At 39.0% G+C, this 23,810-nt stretch overlaps 1 long non-coding RNA gene across 1 annotated transcript in view; it reads right to left on the bottom strand.

Annotated features, from left to right (window-relative positions):
* Positions 1-313: 313 nt before the first annotated feature.
* The window catches only part of LOC116484852 (uncharacterized), a 33,443-nt gene continuing 9,946 nt past the window's right edge, over positions 314-23,810 (bottom strand). The window contains exon 3 of the long non-coding RNA XR_004252689.2: positions 314-2,864. This is a non-coding gene — a long non-coding RNA (uncharacterized LOC116484852). The remainder of the gene's footprint in view (positions 2,865-23,810) is intronic.

Here is a 23,810-nt window from a genome sequence, read left to right as displayed (position 1 = left end):
AATAAAAAACATAAGAAGATTTTAAAAATTCACTATCAGCCAAATAAACCTTAGCAGCAGGGAAAAAAAGGTTGAAAATAATAGATTTTATAATACAGTGTCTTTTCTTGTCTCCAGTTTTTGCTATAAGTTATCTTCAAGTTATAAGCGAATGAAGAATACCAATGTATATAATTTTTGGATATACAGTAAACCCATGTAAACAATGTAAAACCATATTGTATATGTGTTAATATTCAGCGCTTTAAAAAATATGCTATGTACAAACCTGAAAATATTTGTCTGATTCATGGACAAGTCACTCAAACAATTTGCCGTCTTCATTTGTTTATGCTTTCAGCTCTCAGTTGTGGGTGGGTACAGAATGGCCATATAATCCAATATTGTAATACAAAGTGAAAAGTGATATAATAGATATTATAAGTTTACAGAATATCAGTCAGCTCTAAAGCCCCCATGGAGGTGTGGAATAATGGGAAAGGCTTCTATTCTTAACATGCTTAAGTTTGTATTTTAGATAAATAAGACATACACGTATACATATATACACTCAAAGATAAAACAAGTAATTCATAATTTTTGTTGCAAATCTATTACTCCGCTTACCAGAAAACTGTATTTACACATAAGAATTTGTCAGATCTCAAAAGCAAGATTGCAAATCATAGTGATCATTGTATATTTTAATATAGAATGAAAATAAATTTGACTTTGAGGTATAGTTGAAATGGAAATAAATCAGATGTGAAATTAGATTGAATAAGTTCAAAGTGGTAATGAAAATAAGCCTTGTATGTATAAATTCAATAAAGTATTTGTCTCCATACAGGCATAGCAAACATAGGTGGAAAGATTTTACAAAGGTATTATGGGGACAAGAGTTACTTTATTTTAAAAGCGAATCTGCCATGTAATTTCTGATTAACCAGGAGTTGGGGAATGCCTCCAAAATGGCTAGCTGATGTATTACCCTTTATGTAGAAACATCTACTTATTGTAGGTTTCCTCCAAAACAACGCTTGTTGTCACAGAAATCACAGGCTGTGATGCTCAAAACTGGCTACACATTCCTTCCAGAGCACGTATGCTTTCTTCTCAAGATATAAGCCCTGGGTCTGGGGCTTGAGGTACGGAGATCTACCTATCTTGCATGTGCCCAAAACCGCGGTTGTGTCTGTAAATTCCCCATAATAAATTACCCAAAACCAACAAAGTGGATTTGTTCACCTCTTTCTTTGGTTTTTCATCTCCTTTGGCATTTAGGAGTTGCTTTGCCCTCTCACAGAACAGGTAGAATCTTTAAATTATTTGGTGATGTTCATATTGCTTATTATTAAGGCAAAGCACTAGAAATACCTGTCCAGAATCTCAGAATTCCCAACATACGAAAACTTGAGCCCAGATTAATAGTTCTTGATAGAGTTATACTTACAAGGGTCACTGCCACATGGCAGTTCAATTTAACTTGTTCAAACCTAATTCCATGAGATGCAGCAGTGGTAACTATTAAGGAATAAATGAACTAGAGTGGATAATGCTGTTACCTTGGTTATTCAATTCACCCAAGCTAATATAATTCTAGGTATAAGAGCCGTTTTAATTGGGTGTGGTGGTGCATGCTAGTAGTCTCAGTTACTTGGGAGACTAAGGGGAGGATTGCTTGAGTCCAGGAGTTCTAGGCTGTAGTGCCTGGAGCCCACTGGATGTCTGCACTAAGTCTGGCACCAATATGGTGGCCCCCTGTGAGCAGGGGACAATCAGGTTGCTTGAGGAGGAGTGAACTGGCCCAGGTTGGAAACCTCTGTCAAAACTCCCATGCTGATCAGTAGTGGGATGGTGCCTGTGAACAGCCACTGCACCCCAGCCTGGGCAACATAGTGAGACCCTGTCTCAAAAATAAATAAATTAATTAAATTAAGTTTCTTAAAGTCAGCTAAGCCAAAATATAACTGGGTTGAGCAAATGTCAGCAAAACTAGAATAATAGTTGATGTTTACATGTTAAGTACTTATGATATGCCAGGCACAGTCCTAAGTGCTTTAGAAATTTTGTCACATTTAATCCTCCCAATAACCTGATGTGGTAGTTACTATTAAATCTCCAACTTACATATAAGAAAACAGAAGCTTAGGGAAGTTAAACAAGTCACTCAATCTTACAAATGTGATCAATGGAGGAGCACAAGTGTCCAGAATCCTTACTCTTTCCCATTTTGCTGTTCTGCCTCTAACATATTGAACACAGCAACTGAAATTTGAACTAGGTATTGAAAGTTGAGTATTATTTTCCTGGTGGAGGAAAGGGAAAGGGCGCTTTTCTCTGGCTGGAGGAGAGCAGGGAGCTGGTAAAGAGTCACAGAAGTGGGAGGGATTTTCTTCCAAGAGGAGCAAATACACGGTGCCTTGTGCATACAATGTGATGGTGCTGGAAGATGAGACTGGAAGGGACACTTGGGTCTAGTTTGTTAGGGCTCTTCTGCATTTAGGAATTTTGACTTGATCCTGAAGGCACTGGCTAGTCAATGAAGGCTTGCATTTCGAGAATGAGAACTCAGATGTCAGTGTGGAGGGTGGATTGGATGTACATTAAGAATAGTTCCTAATAATCCAGATGAGAGGTGATGGTGAACTAAACTAAGGCAGGAACTATCAAAGTAATAAAGATACAGACCTTGGAGGGGTAAAAGAAGAAATATTCTCCCCACCTTCCCCAGGCACACAGGTACAAGCACTTCAGTGGGCTGCTGGGTATGTGCAAAAGTGGTAAGTGGTCAGCAAAAGAATGCTGTCCTGAGTTTTTCCACATCAGTGATTTTTCTTGCTGTGAGTTCTTTACCAATCCAGATGGGGCGTCATCACTTGTGACTTCGGAGGAAAGAGTAATTGTAAAATTCATTAAGTTTCTGAATGAAGATGTGTAATGTCTTCCAAGAAAATAATTAAACCACCATGGGGCAAAGACTCTCATCTGCATAATTTAAAGTTATGAAGTGGGTCATTGCTTAGTGTCTCAAATCTCGTTTACATGTAGCTAATTCATAATCATACTCCATCTGGCTAAAATTAGTCACATTATTCTGTAAGCCAAGAAAAATATTTGTCTCATTTTAGAGGTTTTATTATACAATTAAATGTATTCTAATGTACATCTGAATTCTTTGTTCTCCTTTTCTTGAAATATTTGAATCTCACTAAAATGAAAAGATAAAGTAGAATATATGGTATATTCAATAAAAGTTCTCAGCTGGGTGTGGTGAGTCATGCCTGTAATCCCAGCATTCTGGGAAACCGAGGTGGGCAGATAGCTTGAGCCCGGGAGTTGGAGACCAGCCTGGGCAACATGGCAAAACCCCATCTCCACAAATATATATACACACACACATATATATGTATATATATGTATATGTGTATATGTGTGTGTGTATATATATGTGTATGTATATATGTATGTGCGTGTGTGTGTGTATATATATATATATGAGAAAATTAGCTGGGCATGGTAGCATGCACCTGTAGCCCTAGCTACTCCAGAGTCTGGTGGGAGGATCACCTGAGCCTGGGGAGGTCAAGGCTGCAGTGAGCTGTGATTGCGCCACTGCACTCCAGCCTGTGTGACAAAGTAACACTCTGTCTCAAAGTAATAATAATAATAATAGTTAAAGTTCTCATTTCAAAGAGCACAGAGCCCAAAATAGAAAAGGGTTAAAATGCCGGGAGGCGGAGCTTGCAGTGAGCCGAGATCGCGCCACTGCACTCCAGCCTGGGTAACAGAGCGAGGCTCCATCTCAAAAAAAAAAAAAAAAAAGAAGAGGGTTAAAATGGAATATTCTTCTTCCTACTTAAAAGACAGGGAAACCAAAGAGATGTGTGCCAAGCTACCATGTGTTGAGGTGACCAATTAAGACAACAAGCCAAACTGAAAATAGCAATCAATTCATTTGTTGTGACAGTGCAGGCAAGAGTCAAAAGAGAAAGGCATTGGCTTCCTAGTGTTTTTTCCCAATAGAACAGTGCCAGGCAATAGTCAAATGGAAGCACAGGTAAGGGAAATCATTTCATTACCAAGGAGCCCCAAACAAAAGAGTCCTGCTTTTTATGGACTTATAGGGCCATGGAAAGAAAGTGGGAGAAGGACTAGGAGTGAAAAGGTCTGGAGTCAAAGTGGATAAAACTGTCTCAGCCAAGGCCCACAATAACAAGGTCTCAGCAGAGGTGCCTGGGAAGTGTCTCAAGAGAGGCCCCAGTCAAGAGGCTTCTGAATGGAGGTGCCTGAGCTGGGAATGCAGTTATGCATACTAGCATTGCAGCTCAAAGGGGCCTAGGTCCTCAACTGCAACTCCCTCCAGAAAACTACAGGGCACTGGTGGTACAACAAATCAGATGTGGGGAGAGCAGCTTCTCCCATGAGGCCTGCAACGCAACACCTTGTAATTGCCGGTGGAGGGCCTGAAAGATCACACATGGGACTGAGTCCTGGACCCACACTCCAAGAGTATCCATATCTGGTAATAAATGGAGGTGGACTCAGGTGTCCTGTATGCTAATCTGCCAAAAGCCATATATTGTGAATAAAAAGCATAAGGGAATGTTTTGGTTTAATGTCAGGCCATTTCTAGGGGCACTGGCTATTTTGATTTTACATATCTGGGAAGCAAAAACCAAACATCAGACTCAGGGCTTGGGTACAGAAAAGAGAAACTGAAATTTTCTTTTTCATTTCCTAACTCTGCTGATTCCCTACCTATCAGACTTTGAAAAGTAAAATAAAGGAAAAAAGAATGGGGCTCTGAAAATATTTGACCTTCCTCACTCCTGTCAGCATTCACTGTGTCAGTCTTCACCACAGGAAAAGTAGGCAGCAGCACATACTGTGTAATTTCAGAGCGCTGGCAAGAGTCTCCCCCATCTGCCTTGGAGGCAACTCATAGCTCAGATATCTCTTAAACGTGTCCTCAATTTTCTTTTCTTTTTTTTTTTTGAGACAGAGTCTCGCTCTCTTGCCCAGGCTAGAGTGCAGTGGCCCGATCTCAGCTCACTGCAAGCTCCACCTCCCGGGTTCACACCATTCTCCTGCCTCAGCCTCCCGAGTAGCTGGGACTACAGGCACCTGCCACCATGCCCAGGTAATTTTTTGTATTTTTAGTAGAGACGGGGTTTCACCGTGTTAGCCAGGATGGTCTTGATCTCCTGACCTCATGATCCACCCGCCTCGGCCTCCCAAAGTGCTGGGATTACAGGTGTGAGCCGCCGCGGCCAGCCATGTCCCCAATTTTCATTCTTACTACCTCTCACTTAGATTATTGTAATAGATTCCTGATTACTATCACTTCCTCTGGTTTATTTCTCCCACCAGAATATCAGTCAAGCAATAAGAGATATAGAACTGGAACTTCTTTGGAAGTTAGTTGTGTAGAGGTGGTAACTGAAACCTATTAGGAAGGAACAAGCTCTCCTAGACAGAGGTGTAGCCTTAAAAACAAACAAACAACTTTTCCTTTTTTTTTTTTTTCTGAGATAGTGTCTCGCTTTGTCACCTAGGTTACAGTACAGTGGCACAATCATGGCTCGCAGCAGCCACAACCTCCCAGGCTCAAGCAATCCTCCCACTTCAGCCTCCTGAGTAGCTGGGACTACAGGCATGCACCACCATTCCAGGCTAACTTAAAAAAAAAAAAAAAAACACTGTAGAGATGGATTCTCACTATGTTGCCCAGGCTGGTCTCAAACTCCTGGACTCAAGGAATTCTCCCACCTTGGCCTTCCAAAGTGCTGGGATTACAGGCTTGAGCCACTGCTCCTGCCAAAAAAATTTCCCTACCAGTGAATGAGGGGCATACCCATTTGTTTATTTGTTCAAAAATTAATCATGGTGAATATTTATTATTATACAATTCTTATACTCTAGGCATTAAAATATTCTACCTAGAAAATAGTGAGGGCAACGAGGTGGGGTTTTCAGCAATGGTTTCATATACAAGATGACATTTGAGAGAGAACAAGAAAGGAGAAAGGAAGAGGAAAGGAAATATGTGAGCGTAAAGCATCCCAACATATTCAAAGTTTTGCAAGCATTTCCCTATGTCTGGATATTGGGGGTATCTTAATCCATTTTGTGCTGCTTCAACAGAATATCAATAATAGTGGAGGACTTCAACATCCTACTGACAGCACTAGACATATCACTGAGGCAGAAAATCAATGAAGAAACTCTGGATTTCAACTGGACGCTAGACCAAATGGACCTAATAGACATCTAAAGAACATCCTATCCAACAACCATAGAATATGCGTTCTTCTCATCTCTACACGGAACATTTTCCCCAATTGACTATATGTTTGGCTACAAAGCAAGTATCAATAAATTAAAAAAAAAACTAAATCATATCAAGTATCTTCTTAGATCATAGTGGAATAAAATTAGAAATCAATACCAAGAGGAACTTTCAAAACTACACAAACTTGGAAGCTAAACCACTTGCACCTGAATGACTTTGGGTAAACAATTAAATTGAGGCAGAAATTTTAAAAAATCTTCAAAAGAAATAAAAATAAAGATACAATATACCGAAACCTCTGGGACAGAGGAAAAGCAGTGTTAAGTGGAAAGTTTATAGCATTTAATGCTTACATCAAAAGATAGAAAGATCTCAAATTAATAACCTAATGTCACACCTCAAGGAAGTGGAAAAACAAGAACAATTCAAAGCTAGTGGAAGAAAACAAAGATGAGACAGGAACTAAATGAGATCAAGACCAAAAATATGACACAAAAGATAAACAAAACAAAAAGTTGGTGTTTTGAAAGGATAAGCAAAATTGATAGACTTCTAGTTAAACAAGAAAAAACAAGAGAAGATTCAAATAAACGCAACCAAAAATGTGAAAAGTGGTATTACAACTGATATCGCAGAGATACAAAAGATCCTCATAGAGTACTATGAACACCTTTATGTACACGAACTAGAAAACCTAGAGGAAATTGATACATTCCTGGAAACATACAACCCTCCAGATTGAACCAGGAAGAAATAGAAACCCTGAACAGACCAATAATGAGTAATGAAATTGAATCAGTAATTTTAAAATTCTAACAAAAAATCCCCATCCAGGACCAGATGGATTCACAGCCGAATTCTACAAGATACAGAATTAACCTAAATGTCCAATAACAAATGAATGGATAAAGAAAATGGGAAGGCCAGGTGCAGTGGCTCACGCCTGTAATCCCAGCACTTTGGGAGGCTGAGGCGGGTGGATCACAAGGTCAGGAGTTCAAGACCAGCCTGGCCAAGATGGTGAAACCCCGTCTCTACTAAAAATACAAAAAAAAAAAAAAAAAAATAGCCAGGCGTGGTGGTGGGCGCTTGTAATCCTAGCTACTCGGGAGGCCGTGGCAGAGAATGGCTTGAACCCATGAGGCGGAGGTTGCAGTGAGCCAAGATGGTGCCACTGCACTCCAGCCTGGGTGACAGAGCGAGACTCCATCTCAAAAAAAAAAAAAAAAAGAAAAAGAAAAAGACAATGTGGTATATAGACACAATGGAATATTATTCAGCCATAAAAAAGAATGAAATCTTGTCATCTGTGATGACATAGATGAACCTGGAGGACATCATGTTAAGTGAAATGAGCCAGACACAGAAAGAGAAGTATTGCATGGTTCATATGTGAAATCTAAAAAAAAAAAAAAAAAAAGGATATCATAGAAACAGCAGAACAGGCCGGGCGCGGTGGCTCACGCTTGTAATCCCAGCACTTTGGGAGGCCGAGGCGGGCGGATCACGAGGTCAGGAGATCGAGACCACGGTGAAACCCCGTCTCTACTAAAAATACAAAAAATTAGCCGGGCGTGGTGGCGGGCGCCTGTAGTCCCAGCTACTCGGAGAGGCTGAGGCAGGAGAATGGCGTGAACCCGGGAGGCGGAGCTTGCGGTGAGCCGAGATTGCGCCACTGCACTCCAGCCTGGGTGACAGAGCGAGACTCCGTCTCAAAAAAAAAAAGGAAGAGCGTCGTGTCGCAAAAAAAAAAAAAAGAAACAGCAGAACAGTGGTTACCACATACTGGGGAGAGAAATGAGGAAGGGAGGATAAGAGAGGTTGGTCAATGGGTATAAAGTTACGATTAGATAGGAGGAATAAATTCTAGTCATCTATTGCACAGTAGGGTGAATATGGTTAACAGTAAAATATCGTATATTATAAAATATCTAGAAGAGAGGCTTTTGAATGATCTCACCACAAAGAAATGATAAATACATAAGGTGATGGATACATTAACTACTCTAATTGGATCATTCTACAACATAAATATGTATTGAAACATCAAAATAAACCTCATAAATATGTACAATAACAATATGTCAATTAAAACAATAAATTTAAATCTTTTAATAAAATAAAGGGGTGTGTGTGTGTGTGTGTGTGTGTGTGTGTGTGTGTGTGAATAAAAGCTCAAAGGGCAGGATTTTTGTCTGATATTCGGAATATGGCGTAACACATACTGTGGCATATTCAGTAAATATTTCTTGGTGATTCAATGCAAAATAGTGGGTCAAATGTCATTTCTAAGTTTTCTCATAAGAATCTCAGTGACTTTGTAGGTTCTTGAATCTGTATAAAATGAAAACTTTTGACATCTCAAGCTGTTGTTATAACCCAAGACTCGTGCATCATGCACTTGGCCCACTCCCTCTTGTCTATAGGTTACATGCACCGGAGCATGTGATGGGATGATAATTCCCAGTGATGAACTTGCAGGGAATGCAGGTCAAGAGAGAACTTCAGAATCTTTCCATTTCTGATTACATGTTAACATTACTAAGTGTGGCTTATTTAACCTTAAAAGCCCTGCACTATAAAAGGATATTTTTGTGTTATTATTTATTCATTCAAAAAATAGTTACAATGTAACCTCAAAAAATATTTATAATGTGCCAATCACTGTGCTGGGTGATGGAGAAATAGCAGTGGATAAGATAGACATAGTCTCAACATTTCAGTCTAGTGAGGGATACAGACAAAAACACTGATAAACCATATTGTAATCAGAGCTATGAGGGAGGAAGCAGAGTAGTTTGAGAGCATGAGGAGAGGGTACTAAACACATATGGGAGAAAGGGGAAGGCTTCCTAGAGGAAGACATGTTTAAGCAGAAACAATGAAAGACTAGTAGGAGTTAGCCAAGTGAAAAGGAGAGGTGAGAAAATGCAAGCAGGAGGAAGAGCATGAACCAAAGCCAAGAGGCAAGAGAGAAGAAAATGGAAAATGTTCGGAATAGCTGGAACATCGAATATATGAGAAGACTGGAGGAGAGAAGATTGTCGCAGAAATCAGAAGTAAGATCATTGTAAACTATGCCAAGGAATTGAGAGCAGCGGGACACTAAAGGGGGGGGCGGGGACAGCATTAGGAGATATACCTAATGCTAAATGACGAGCTAATGGGTGCAGGAAATCAACATGGCACATGGATACATATGTAACAAACCTGCACATTGTGCACATGTACCCTAAAACCTAAAGTATAATAAAAAAAAAAAAAGAAATTAGGAAACAAAAAAAAAAAAAAAAAGAAAGAAAGATTTTAAGGAGGCAAGATTTCAATTTAGAAATGTGTTATCATAATCTAAGCCTGAGAAGATGATGACCTGTGCTAAGTAAGTAACAGTAACAGTAAAAAGAAATGAACTAAAAAGATAGATATTTAGGAGGTAGAATGAATACGAATTGGTGAAAAACATGGGGTGAGGAGGAAAAGAATTCAAAATATCTAGCTTGGCAATTGGGTGATTTACTGAGATACAAAACAGTTGAAAGAGCAATTTGGAAAAGAGGGTAGAATAGTTGGGTTTAGTTTTAGGTGTGTTGTGTTTGAAGTGCCAGTGGATCCTCCAAGTGAAGATGTCAACTGGACAAATGTAACTAAGAAAAATCCATGAATCCCATATATAAACTTAGGAGTCCCAACAGCCACTGAGGATATAGTGGAGCACTGTGGTGGTTGAGTCAATAATATGAAAGGAAATCGGCTGTATAAATATTTTTTATTGTCCTGCTGTGGGCTTGAGTTAAAATACTTTTCTGATATTCTAGCCTTTCTTGCTAAATGAAGACCTCCCAAAACCTCGTGTTTATTACGAAGCAAGTCCTATCTGCCAAGCTCTTCTGGATGCTTTTCATTCCAGGCAGCTCACTGTATCACTGAGTCCTCATTGTAATCGCTACACTGGGCTACATTTGAAAAAAGTGACTTAGAGAGAGTGGTAATGAAGGTTATCTTGTTTTTAAGAAACAACAGCACCTGGCTTTTTAAGTGTTTGAACTCGGGAAATACCCAAACCTCTCCTTTCTTTGCAGCTGCCACAGACACATAAATAGTCCCATGAACTCCCTTCTCTAATGCTAATTCATCACTGCAAAAAAATTAGGCATTCTTCCAGGGAAGAAGAGCCCAGCCCAGACTAGCATGGCGGCAAGCCCTTGCCTAAACGTAAGTTAGGTTGGCCACAAAACTTTAGCGGGATTCCTTCAACACCAACTCCTCTACATCCCCCTGCCCCCACTTCCATTTTTAGGGAACACCACAGTGTTTTTCTAGTTTGGCAGTAAATCTCTCTATGTCTCAGTTTTGACTAAATAGTAACCACTGGTGTTGGGCTGATATTAAACTAAATAGAGACAATATTCTTTCATGTAAGCCTCACAACAATGCTTTGAGAGGATACTGGAGCTTAGAGAGGTTAAATAGTGTTCCCAAGGTCACAGAGCCGATACTCTAACAACACTGTTATCCTGTTTCCTTTTTTTTAATCTTTTACTTGTGTCAGTGACAATACTTACCGCAACAATAACTAACTTGTGTGAAGTATTTACTATGCCCTAGAAATTCAATGAAAACACTTGACAAAGATTTTAGCATTTAATCCTCCAAACAGTTTTATCCCCCCTCCTGCTTTTTTTTTTTTTTTTTTTTTTTTTTTGAGACAGGGTCTCACTTTGTCACCCAGGCTGGAGTGCAATGGCACAAACACAGATTACTGCAGCCTCAACCTCCCGGGCTCAACTCATCCTCCTGCATCAGCCCTCACAAATACCTGGGACTACAGGCACAAGCCGCCATGCCTGGCTAATTGTTTTGTATTTTTTGTAGAGATGGGGATTCATCATGTTGCCCAGGCTGGCCTCAAACTCCTGAGCTCAAGCAATCTGCCAACCTTGGCCTCCCAAAGTGCTAGGATTACAGGCATGAGCCACTGCACCCGGCCAATTGTCCCCATTTTTAAGACAAGGAACCTGAAGCCTAGAGAAGTTGTCACCTGCTCAATGCACACAAGTGACAAGTGGCAGAACCAGGATTTGAATACGAAAAGTCTAACTTCAGAGACTTCACTGTACTCACCACACTTTGGCCTAGGTGACCTCTAAGGACCCGCTTCTCCTACTCACCCCCGGCCAACTATACAAAGATTCCGTGATTTGTCCTGTACCAAGGCGGCTTATCACACTTTATTTCACATAAGATATACTGCTAAAATGATGGCTTTGAATGATATATTGACTTTATAATATTAGTATATTTAAGTTTAGAAACTTTATATTCAACTTGGTTTAACAAGTTCTTTGGCCTAAGCATTGGAAGTAGTTGAGGAGGAAGGGGCAGATGAAACATTACAGGTTGGCTCAGGACCAAAATGAGGCAAAAAGGTTTATTTTTCAACCCTAAAGGTACAGGAAAAGGGCTGAGTCACCCTACTCTCCCTAGCTAGATTCTGGAAGAATCTAACACCTTTCCATACAGCAGAAGCCTACTTTGCCAATGGCAGCCTCTGCTTCACCAAGCAGTATTCTATTGGCTCTTCTTTTGGCTCACAGAAGCATAAGCCTGGCTAGATTTCCTTGTTAGTGCTCAGCAAGAATTCCAAACCCCAGATACATCGGGAGAAAAAAAAAGAAAAATATTTCACCTTTCTCTGGCTTTTTTTTTTTTTTAACTGAAATAGGATTGGTAAAGGAAGTAACCATAATTTTTAAAAAAATATTTTAAATAAGTCCTGAGCATGGTACTCCCCAAAGTCTCTAAGCTAATGGGTTAGACTAGAAAATGAACACTTGGCCTCTTTTTTTGTACCTTCCCTCTAACTGTCTGATAGGCCCCGATTCCCACAACAACTTTGAACTGCTCTTCAGCCCCACGATTCAGATCTAACGATTCTGATTCTGAATTCTTCTTTAGACCTTCCCTCTCTTTTTCCACATACTAAGTTGGCTCTGATAATGCTATATAGTAGCATTTCTACTTTGTAATAGGAATGGAAAGGAAATCTGGCCATATTCAGGAGCTCCATGATTATGAACCCATATTACAAAGTAGTAGCATTGTCAGAGCCAACTTGGTATGTAGAAGAAGAGAGGGAATTCACTTTGAAACTTAAGTAACAGCCAACTTAAAACAATGCAGTCTCTTTACTTCTTAGCACAGAAAATTACTTAATGAAGATAGAATGTATCTATCAACTACAACGCAACTTAGTTGCCGGCAAATACAAAGTAAAGAAAGACTTGGGTAGGTCGGCCCCTCACGCCTGTAATCCCAGCACTTTGGGAGGCCTAGAGGGGCAGATCACGAGGTCAGGAGTTTGAGACCAACCTGACCAACATGGTGAAACCCCTGTCTCTACTAAAAATACAAAAATTAGCTGGGCATGGTGGCACGCGCTTGTAATCCCAGCTACTCAGGAGGCTGAGGCAGGAGAATTGCTTGAACCCGGGAGGCAGAGGTTGCAGTGAGCCGAGATTGCACCACTGCACTCTAGCCTACGCGACAGGGCAAGACTCGATCTCAAAAACAAAAAACAAACAAACAAACAGAAAACAAGACTCAAAGAAGAAAAACAAGAAAGAGGTAAAGAAAGAAGGGAAACTGTTAATAAATTCTGTCTGTGGTATAATATGTACTTTTATGGTTCTTTTAATATTATCCTTAAACAGCCTCTTTAATCCCCACCAGTGAGCCTAAACTTTTATTTACTAGAGGAGTTTAGAGAGCCCTGAATTTCTGGTTTTGACAAGTCAGATATTTTACATTCCTAGTGTAAGATTATCTGGTTCATGTAAGAGAGTTAAGAGGAAATAAAGCTGTATGTTCATCCTAGTTTTTTCTCTCTGTCCTACCCACCCTTGTGCCCAAATACCTTCCTCCTAGGCCCACACTCTAGTCCTGAGTTTACCAACAAAGTCTCAGCATCTCTACATATGGGAGGGCTGGGGCAGAATGCAAGAACAGGGAATAAATAATGGATGATTAGCTTGGCTGGTGACAGACTGTTGTAGCACTAGCAGAATCTGCAGGAGTTCAGATGCAATTCTGTAGATCTGAACAGATCTTGGGTAAAAGAGAAGGGAAAAGAAATCTGGCCATATGCAGGAGCTCCATGATTATGAACGCATATTCCATAGTTTTCACAGGGCAACCAGAGCTATCCCACACAATTCAAACATGTGTGGTAGTCAAGAGTGTGATTTGAGGGACATGAAAATAGCCATCTGTTCAGAAAGAGGTCACTATTGCTGGGTCTGAAATGCCCCTTTCACACGTCAAACCTTGATGACATCCTAGTTTCAACATTAGGACACCAAAAGAACCACATTATACCATTCAGGTACTCAAATCCAAAGGGAATTGACGGAAAGACTTTAGTGGGAGGGAGTGTTGTCAGCAAGATGGTGCAATAGGAAGATACAGGCCCTCCTTTCCCCACAGGGACAGTGAGTTAACAATATACAGATCAGAATGAACTCTAGAGACAGGTTGAAAAGCTACAGCACCCAGGTCATTGTAAAACCAAGAAGGGATTCTGGCAAAGTGGATAGACAATTTTGCAACATCTGGCATGCCCATCTGTGTCCTTTCCTCTATGTGGCATAAACCTGAGCAACTTCGGAGAAACCCCTTACTCCAAGGCTCCACCCTCAGGGATGGAAACAGAAGAATGAGCCATGCATTGAATGTTCTGGCTTATCTGGGGGCTGCCCAAGGGATTAGTTTCTGTCTCACCTAACAGAAATCAGTGCTGAGAGGACCAGGTCAAGCATCTGGAAGCCACTAAAAGCAGAGGTGAGTAGCAGGTTAGAGTCGCAGTTCCACAGGCAGACACCAGAAGGAGTAAGAGATCAGGAAACATTTGAGAGGTCCTAGATCCTCCAGCAGGGCTGATTGGTGAAGGTCTTTCCCTGTATGAAGCCAAAGACTGGGAAAGGTCTTCAAATGGCCAAGTTCTAGCAAAACATTTTAAGACATCGAAAGAAACAGAGAAATATGGCCCAAAGGATCAAATAAAACTCCAGAAATCGATTCTGAAGAAATATGATCTACGAGTTGCCTGAAAAGGAATTTAAAATGACTATCATAAAGATGCTACCAAAAGGATAACAAACACTATCATAAAGATGCTATCTAAAGATAACAAACACTGGGTCAGGCGAACACTGATAGGCAACTAAATAAAATCAGGGAAATGATGCACGAACAAAATGAGAATATCAACAAGGAGATATAAATTATAAAAAAAGAACCAAACAAATTCTGTAGCTGAAAAATATAATAACGGTACAAAAAAATAGTAGAAGGATCCAACAGCAGACTTGATCAGGCAAAAGAAATAGTCAGCAAACTCAAAGACAGGTCATGTAAAGTCACTGAGTCAGAGGAGCAAGAAGAAAAAAAAAATGAAGAAAAGTGAAGACAGCCCAAGGGATTTACAAAACACTATCAAGTAGCCTAATATATGTATTATTAAAATCTCAGAAGAAGAATGAGAGAAAGGGACAGAGAGCTTATATGAAGAAATAATGGCTGAAAACTTCCTAAATCTGAGGAAAAAGAAGAACATACAGACTCAAGAGCTCAAAGAACCCTAACCAGAATAAATCCAAAAAGAATCACACCAAAACACATTGTAATCAAACTCTAAAGTCAAAGACAAAGAGAGTAACTTGAAAGCATGAGAAAAGCAATTTGTCACATAAAAGGAAACTTCCATAAGATTATTAGTAGATTTCTCAGCAGAAACTATAGGTTAGAAGGGAGTGGCATGATATATTCAAAGTGATGAAATAAAAAAAATAGTCAACCAAGAATACTGTATCTGGCAAACTGTTCTTCCAAAATTACAAAGAAATTAAGACTTCGAAATAAACAAAAGCTGAGGGAATTTATTACTACTGGACCTTCTCTATAAGAAATACTAAAGGGAGTCCTTCAAGTTGAAATGAAAGGACAGTAGAGAGCAACACAAAGCCATATGAAAATAGAAGGTTCTCTGGTAAGGGTAGTACATAGACAAATATAGAAACCTATACTGTTATAATTTTTGTGCATAAAATATTAATGACAGAAATATTTTAAAAATAGATCTGTGTTAATGAGTATATAACGTATAAAGAAGTAATGTATGACATCAGTAATATCTGGGGAGAGTAGAGCTGCAAAGGAGTAGAATTTTGTCTGCAATGAAGTTAAGCTGTTATCAATTTAAAGTAGAAGGCTATCACTTTGAGATGTCTTATGTAACTGCAATGGTAACCACAAAAAGCTATAGAATATACACAAAAGAAAATGAGAAGTAAATCCAATCATATCGCTACCAAAAAAATGAAATATAAAGGAAGACAATAACAGAGGAAATGAGGAAGAAAAAAGCTATAAGACATACACAAAACAATGAACAAAATGGCAATAGTAAGTCCTTCCCTATAGGTAATTACTTTAACTGTAAATGGATTAAATTCCCCAATCAAGAAACAGAAATTGATGACATCAGTTTTTAAAAATAGGATCCAACTATTTGCTCTCTACAGGAGACTCACCTTAGATCTAAGGACATGCAGAGATTGAGGGTAAAAGGATAAAAAAAGGTATTCTATGCAAATTATAATCAAAATAGAGCAACAGTGGCTACACTAATATCAGTCCAAATAGACTTTAAATCAAAGACTGTTACAAGAGGCAAAGAAGGACATTATGTAATGATAAAATGGTCAATTCACTAAGAAGACACAACTTACAAATATTTATGTACCAAACATCAGAGCTCCTAAACATATGAAGCAAAACTTGGCAGAATTAAAAGGAGAAAGGTCACTTTTATAATGAATAGAACAACCAAATAGCATCAATAATGAGTAGAACAACCAAATAACATCAATAACATCAGTAAGAGGACTTGAACAACACTATAGACCAATTGAACCTAACAGATATAAGCAGAACACTCCATCCAACAACAGCAGAATATAAATGCTTCTTGCATGCAGGTGGAACATTCTCCAGGAGAGACTATATATTAGGCCACAGAACAAGTTTCAGCAAATTCAATAACATTGATATCACACAAAGAATGTTTTCAGCCAGGCATGGTGGCTCATACCTGTAATCCCAGTACTTTGGGAGGCCGAGGCAGAAGGATTGCTTGAGCTCAGGAGTTTAAAACCAGCCTGGGCAACATGGTGAAACCCTGTGTCTACCAAAAATACAAAACTTAGCTGGGTGTGGTGGTGCATGCCTATAGTCCCTATAGTATATGCCTATACTCAAGAGGCTAAGGCAGGAGGATCACTTGATCCTAGGAGGCAGAGGTTGCAGTGAGCTGAGATCTTGCCACAGCACTCCAGCCTGGGCAACAGAGCAAGACCCTGTCAAAAAAAAAAAAAAAAAAAAAAAAAGGACATTCACATGGATAACTGTAAAAAAAAACCACAAATGTACAATTGTGGGGAAATTAAACAACACACTATTAAACAACCAATGTGCCAAAAAATAAATCATAAGAGGAATTAGAAAATACCTTGAGAAAACTGCAAATGAAAACACAACATACAAAAACTTACAGGATGCAGTGAAAACAGTGCTAAGAGGGAAGTTGTATAGCAGACACATGTGACAGCAATAACTCAAGCATACCCTAAGAATGACCCTATGGTCTAGGAAGAATGTGTGCTCCGAGTTTCAAGCTAAGGAATTCAGGAGTGGCCAACCTGGAAATTCACTCCTTAACTATGAAGAACATCCAAACCCCTGGTCCATCCCTTCGAATGTAGGTTGTACAGGGGATCAAGGCCTTTGTTTTGAGTTAAATGGAGGTTACCAAGTAGAGGTTGTTAAGTGGACGTTGCTAAATGAAAATGTGGTATAACATGCATGCTTTATACAAATGGGAGTGGTTTGCCTGTCCAGCTCACTGGTCCTGGACCACTGTGTGCATAAGTCCCCAATAAACCCTATGTCTTGTTCGCTGGCTCTGGTCTCTTCTTCAGCCTCTGTGAATCAATATGAATCAATGGAATCAATATGGGTCCAGCACAACAGAAGTTTATAGCTGTAAACGTGTACATTAAAAAAGAATAAAGATCTCAAATCAACAATCTAACTTTATACTCAGAAACTAGAAAAAAGAAGAACTAAACCCAAAGCTATGAGAAGGAACAATAATATGACTACAGCAGAGGTAAACAAAGTAAAGAATAGAAAAACAATAGGAAAAATCAATACAACTAAGAATTTGTATTTGAAAAGATCAACAAAATGGACAGGCCATTAGCTAGATTAACTAAAAAAAAAAAGAGAAGACTCACATAACGAAATTTTTTTTTTTTTTTTTTTGAGACGGAGTCTCGCTCTGTCGCCCAGGCTGGAGTGCAGTGGCGCGATCTCGGCTCACTGCAAGCTCCGCCTCCCGGGTTCACGCCATTCTCCTGCCTCAGCCTCTCCGAGTAGCTGGGACTACAGGCGCCCGCCACCACGCCCGGCTAATTTTTTGTATTTTTAGTAGAGACGGGGTTTCACCATGGTCTCGATCTCCTGACCTCGTGATCCGCCCGCCTCGGCCTCCCAAAGTGCTGGGATTACAAGCGTGAGCCACCGCGCCCGGCCATGAAATTTTTTAAAGGAGGTACATTACAATCAATATGACAGAAATGAAAGGAATTATAAGATAATACTATGAACAATTTTCACTAACAAATTGGATAATCTAGGGAAACAGATAAATTCCTAGAAAGATACAACCTACCAAGACTGAATAAAGAAGAAATAGATAATATGAAAGATCAATAACAAGATGTTGAATTCGTGATCAAAAACCTCTAAACAAAGAAATGTATAGGACCAGAGGGCTTCACTAGAGAATTCTACCAGACATTTAAAGAATTAACACCAATTCTTCTGAAATTCTTCTAAGAAATGGCAGATGGGGAATACTTCCAAGCTCATTCTATAAGGCTATGAGGCTAGCATTACCCCTGAGACCAAAGCCAAAAAAAAAAAGCCACTAGAAAAGAAAACTATAGACCAATATCCTAGATGAATATTAATGCAAAAATCCTCAAGAGAATACTAGCAAACTGAATTCAGTCAGATGTTAAAAAAATTACACACCATAGCCCAGTGGGATTTATTTCTGAAATGTAAGAATACTTCAACATATAAAAATCAACCCATGTAATACATCACATTAACAGAAGGAAAGGGGAAAAACACATGATCATCTCAATGCAGAAAAAGCATTTGACAAAATTCAACACACTTTCATGATTAAAAAAAAAACTCAACAAACTAGGAATAGAAGGAAACTGCCTCAACAAAACAAAGGTCATTTATGAAAAGCTCACAGCTAAATCACACTTAGTGGTGAAATACTGAAAGCTTTTCCTCTAAGATGAGGAAGAAGACAAGGATTTCTACTCTCTCCACTTCTATTCAACATAGATTGGCAATCCTAGCCAAAAATATTAGGTAAGAAAAAAATCAAAATTAGAAAGGGAGAAGTAAAATTACTTCTGTTCATAGATGACATAATTTTATACATAGAAAACCGTAAGGACTACACACACACACACACACACACACACACACACACACACACAGAGAGAGAGAGAGAGAGACAAAATCTATTAGAACTAATCAATAAATTTAGCAACACTGCAGGATACAAAATTAACACACAAAAGTCAGTTGCATTTCTATACACTAACAATGAACAATTCAAAAAGGAAATTAAGAAAACAATTCCATTTATAATAGCATCAAAAACAAGAAAATATTTAGGAATAAAGTGAACTAAGAAGGTGAAAGACTTGTACACTAAAAACTACAAAACATTGCTGAAAAGAGTAAAGAAGATAGAAAGAAATAGAAAGGCATTTCTTGTTCATGGGTTGGAAGACTTAATATTATTTAGATGTTCCTACTATCCAAAGCAAGGTACAGCTTCAATGCAAACGCTATCAAATCCTAATGGCATTTTTTGTAGAAATGGAAAAATCCATCCTAAAATTCATATGGAATCTCAAGAGACCTCAAATAACAAAAAAAAAATGAAAAAGAACAAATTTGGAGAACTCAAACTTTCTGATTTCCAAACATATTATAAAGCAACAGTAATCAAAACAGTGTGGTATTGGCATAAAGACAGACAAAACAATGAAACAGAATATGGAGCCCAGAAATAAACCCTCATGTATATGGTCAAATGATCTTTGACAAGACTGACAAAACCACTCAATGGGGAAATGGCAGTCTTCAACAAATGGTGATGGGAAAACTGAATATCCACATGCGAAAGAATGAAGTTGGAAACTTGTCTCACACTATATACAAAAATTAACTCAAAATGGATTAAAGATTTGAACATGAGATCTAAAACTATAAAACTCTTAGAAGAAAACATACGGAAAAATCTCTTAACATTAGTTTTGGCAATGATTTCTGAAATATGACCCCCAAAGCACAGATAACTAAAGCAAAAATAGACAGATGGGATTACATCAAACAACTTCTGTGCATCAAAAGTCAGAATCAACATAGTTAAAAGGACATCTATAAAATGAGATAAAATATTTGCAAATCATTATCTAATTAGGGCTTAATAGCCAGAATATATGAAGAATTCCTACAGCTCAACAACAAAAAATCAAATAACTCCACTTAAAAATGGGCAAAGGACTTGGATAGATGTTTCTCTAAAGATGATATAAAAATGACTAGCAAGCATATGAAAAGATGCTCAACATCACTGTTTATCTGAGAAATGCAAATCAAAACCACAATGAGATATTATTGAGCACCCAGTAATATTTGGCTACTAGCCAAAAAACAAACAAACAAACAAAACCTCAGAAAATAACAAATGTTGATAAGAATGTGGAGAAATTGGAACACTTATGCACTGTTGGTGGATTGTAAAATGGTGCAACTACTATGGTAAATAGTATGGATTTTTCCTCACCAAATTAAAAATAAAACTATCATATGATCCAACACTCCAGCTTCTGGGTATAAATCCAAAACAAATGAAAGCAAGGTCTTGAAGAGCTATTTGTACCCCCAGGTTCACAACAGCACTATTTACAATAGCCAAAAGGTAAAAGCAATCCAAATGTCCATAAACAGATGAACAGATAAGCAAAAGTATTACATACAATAAAATATTATTCAGGGCCGGGCACGGTGGTTCATGCCTGTAATCCCAGCACTTTGGGAGGCCGAGGTGGGTGGATCACGAGGTCAGGAGTTTGAGACCAGCCTGGCCAACATGGTGAAACTCCATCTCTACTAAAAATACAAAAATTAGCTGGGCGTGGAGGCACACGCCTGTAATCCCAGCTACTTGGGAGGCTGAGGCAGGAGAACCCAAGAGGCGGAGGTTGCAGTGAGCTGAGATCGCACCACTGCACTCCAGCCTGGGCGACAGAGTGAGACTCTGTCTCAAAAAAAAACAAAAACAAAAACAAACAAACAAAAAAACTGCCTCGTCTTACACATTAAGGTAGTACTGTAAGGATCTAAATGAGGCTAAAATGCTTAATAAGCCACAAAGTACTAGATGAACTTATGTCATTATGAATGTGGCACTCATACTGGCTGGGCGTGGTGGCTCACGCCTGTAATCCCAGCCCTTTGGGAGGCCGAGGTGGGCAATCATGAGGTCACGAGATGGAGACCATCCTGGCTAACACAGTGAAACCCCATTTCTAGTAAAAATACAAAAAAAAATTTGCCAGGCGTGGTGGCAGGCGCCTGTATTCCCAGCTACTTGGGAGGCTGAGACAAGAGAATGGCATGAACCCGGGAGGCGGCGCTTGCAGTGAGCCGAGATCGTGCCACTGCACTCCAGCCTGGGTGATAGACTGAGACTCTGTCTCAAAAAAAAAAAAAAAAAGCAGAAAGAAAGAAAATCATTGAGGAGAAAGGATATCTGCCTGAACAGGTTTTTAATGCAGATAAAAGTGCCTTATTTAAAAATTAAATGCCACAAAGGACATTTATTAGTAAGGAAGGGAAGTGAGCACAATAATTTAAGGCAGGAAGGGATAGGCTAACTTTACTGTTTTATGGAAATGAAGATGGGTTTATAATCATGACTGCCCTTACCTATAAACCTGCTAACCCCTGAGCCTTGAAAGGAAAAGATAACACCAGCTGCCAATCTTTTGGTTGATAAGAAGGCCTGGATAATGAGAACACTTTTTCTGGATTGGGTCCACTGATGCTTTGTCCCTGAAGTCAGAAAGCACCTTGCCAGTAATGGACTGCCTTTTAAAGTTCTTTTGATATTGGGCATTGCCCCCGGCCACTCAGAACCCTATAAGTTCAACACTAAAGGTGTTAAAGTGGCCTGTTTGCCGCCACACACAATGTTGCTAATTTCGCCTCTAGATAAGGGGGTCATAAGGACCTTTAAAGCTTATTAAATATGGTACTCTATAGAAAGGATTGTTAGTGCTGAGGAAGAAACCCCCAACAGGGAGAACATCATGAAAGTCTAGAAGAATTACACCATTGCAGATGTCATCAGTGTTACAGAAAAAGCTGTGAAAGTTACCAAGCCTGGAACAATAAATTTCTGCTTGAGAAAATTGTGTCCAGATGCTGTGCATGACTTCATGAGAATTATAGCAGAGCCAATTGAGGAAATCATGAAAAGAGACTGTGGATATGGCAAAAAAGAAAAAAAAAAAAAAAAAGGTAGGGCATAAAGAGTTTCAAGATATGGATCTCAGAGAAATTCAACAGCGATTAAATAGCAAACCAGAGGAATTAATAAAGATGACTTGATGGAGATGACTGCTTCCACATCAGTGCTAGATGATGAGGAAGAAGACATAGTAGAAGAAGCAGTGCCAGAAAATTAATTGACATTAGAAAATCTGGCAGGTTTCCAATTATTCAAGACTGTCTTTGACTTCTTTCACCACGTGGACCCTTCCATGATATAGGCACTGAAACTAAAGCAAATGATTGAAGAAGCATTGGTGCCACAGGAAAACATTTTTAGAGAAACAGAAAAGCAAAAATGTCAGATAAAAATTATGATGTATTTCCATAGAGTGACACCAAGCGGGTCTGCCTTTCTCACCTCCCTTCCACCTCCTCCACCACTTCCTCCTCTGCCACCCCTGAGACAGCAAGACCAACACCTCTTCTTCTTCTTCCTTCTCAGCTTACTCAGTATAAAGATGGTAAGGATGAAGGCCTTTATGATAATCCACTTCTACTTAATGAATAGTAAATATATTTTCTCTTCCTTGCAATTTTCTTAATAACATTAGCTTTTCTGTAGCTTACTTTATTGTAAGAATACAGTATGTAAAACATATAATACAAAGTATGTGTTAATCAGCTGTTTATGTGTTATCATAAAGCTTCTGGTCAACAGTAGGCTCTTAGTTAAGTTTTGGGGGAGTCAAAAATTATACGAGGATTTTTGACTGCACAAAGGTCGGCACATCTAACTCCCCCCCAATCTTCAAGGGTCAACTGTACCTCAGAAGTGATGATATATCACTTCCAAGACTCAGTTTTAAAATATTATGGATCTCTTAGATCTCTTGTTCTGGGGGAAGCTGGGTACCTTATTGTGAGGACACTCAGGGCCTATGATGCAGAAGATCATCAAGATGCCAAGATGTTCAGCCAATAGCCAGCAAGGAACAGAGGCTTGCCAACCATTATGTGACTGAGGCTGGAGCTGGAATCTTTTCCAGTGGAGCCTTCAGATAACGTCAGTCCTGGCCAACAGCTGGACTGCAACATCTTAAAATAACTTTAGCCAAAACTACACAACTAAGAGACTCCTACAGAGACCGTGAGAGTGTTTGAAAATGATAAATGATATTTTAAGCTGCTAAGTTTGGGGGTAATGTGTTACACAGCTACAGATAACTAATATATCTCTCTAGCAGTTCTGTAGGAAAAAAAGTAGTGTGATTGGCAGGATTGGGGGATTTAAAAAAGATTGCTAAAATGTTAAATGCCTGCTAATGGAAACCCAACGTTAGATGATCAGAGTTTCATATAAATTTATGAGGAACAAGACAATGACCAAAAAAATCTACATATAACCAACAGCAGAGCCAGTCTCAGCACTTGGCCAAATAGGCTGCTGCCAAGTAGATAGAATTTGAGAGTTAAAAGTTCCAATTACCCTTAATTAGCCTGAAATTTTACCATTAGAGATTAATGTCATTGAACCTTATAGCATCAGGTCTTTAAAGTTCTCCTGGAAGGGATTATATCTTAAAATAGTATTTATAATAGGATTATGACAGAAGACAAAAATCTAACTAATGAATGGTTCATCTGAAGAGACTTTTAATACAAAGACTATTTATATAAATGTGGGCATGGTTAGAGAAACCAAGAAAGAATGTTGAAGTATCCAGAGACTAGCAAGAGAGGGAAGATATTTAGGCAAAAAAAGAAGGAAGGAAGGAAGGAAGGAAGGAAGGAAGGAAGGAAGGAAGGAAGGAAGGAAGGAAGG

Source organism: Hylobates moloch, unplaced genomic scaffold (assembly GCF_009828535.3).
Source record: "Hylobates moloch isolate HMO894 unplaced genomic scaffold, HMol_V3 SCAFFOLD_16, whole genome shotgun sequence".
In the NCBI taxonomy this organism is placed as follows: Eukaryota; Metazoa; Chordata; class Mammalia; order Primates; family Hylobatidae; genus Hylobates; species Hylobates moloch.
The sequence above is the reverse complement of the archived record's forward strand: the minus strand, read 5'-3'. Positions and strand labels throughout refer to the sequence as shown.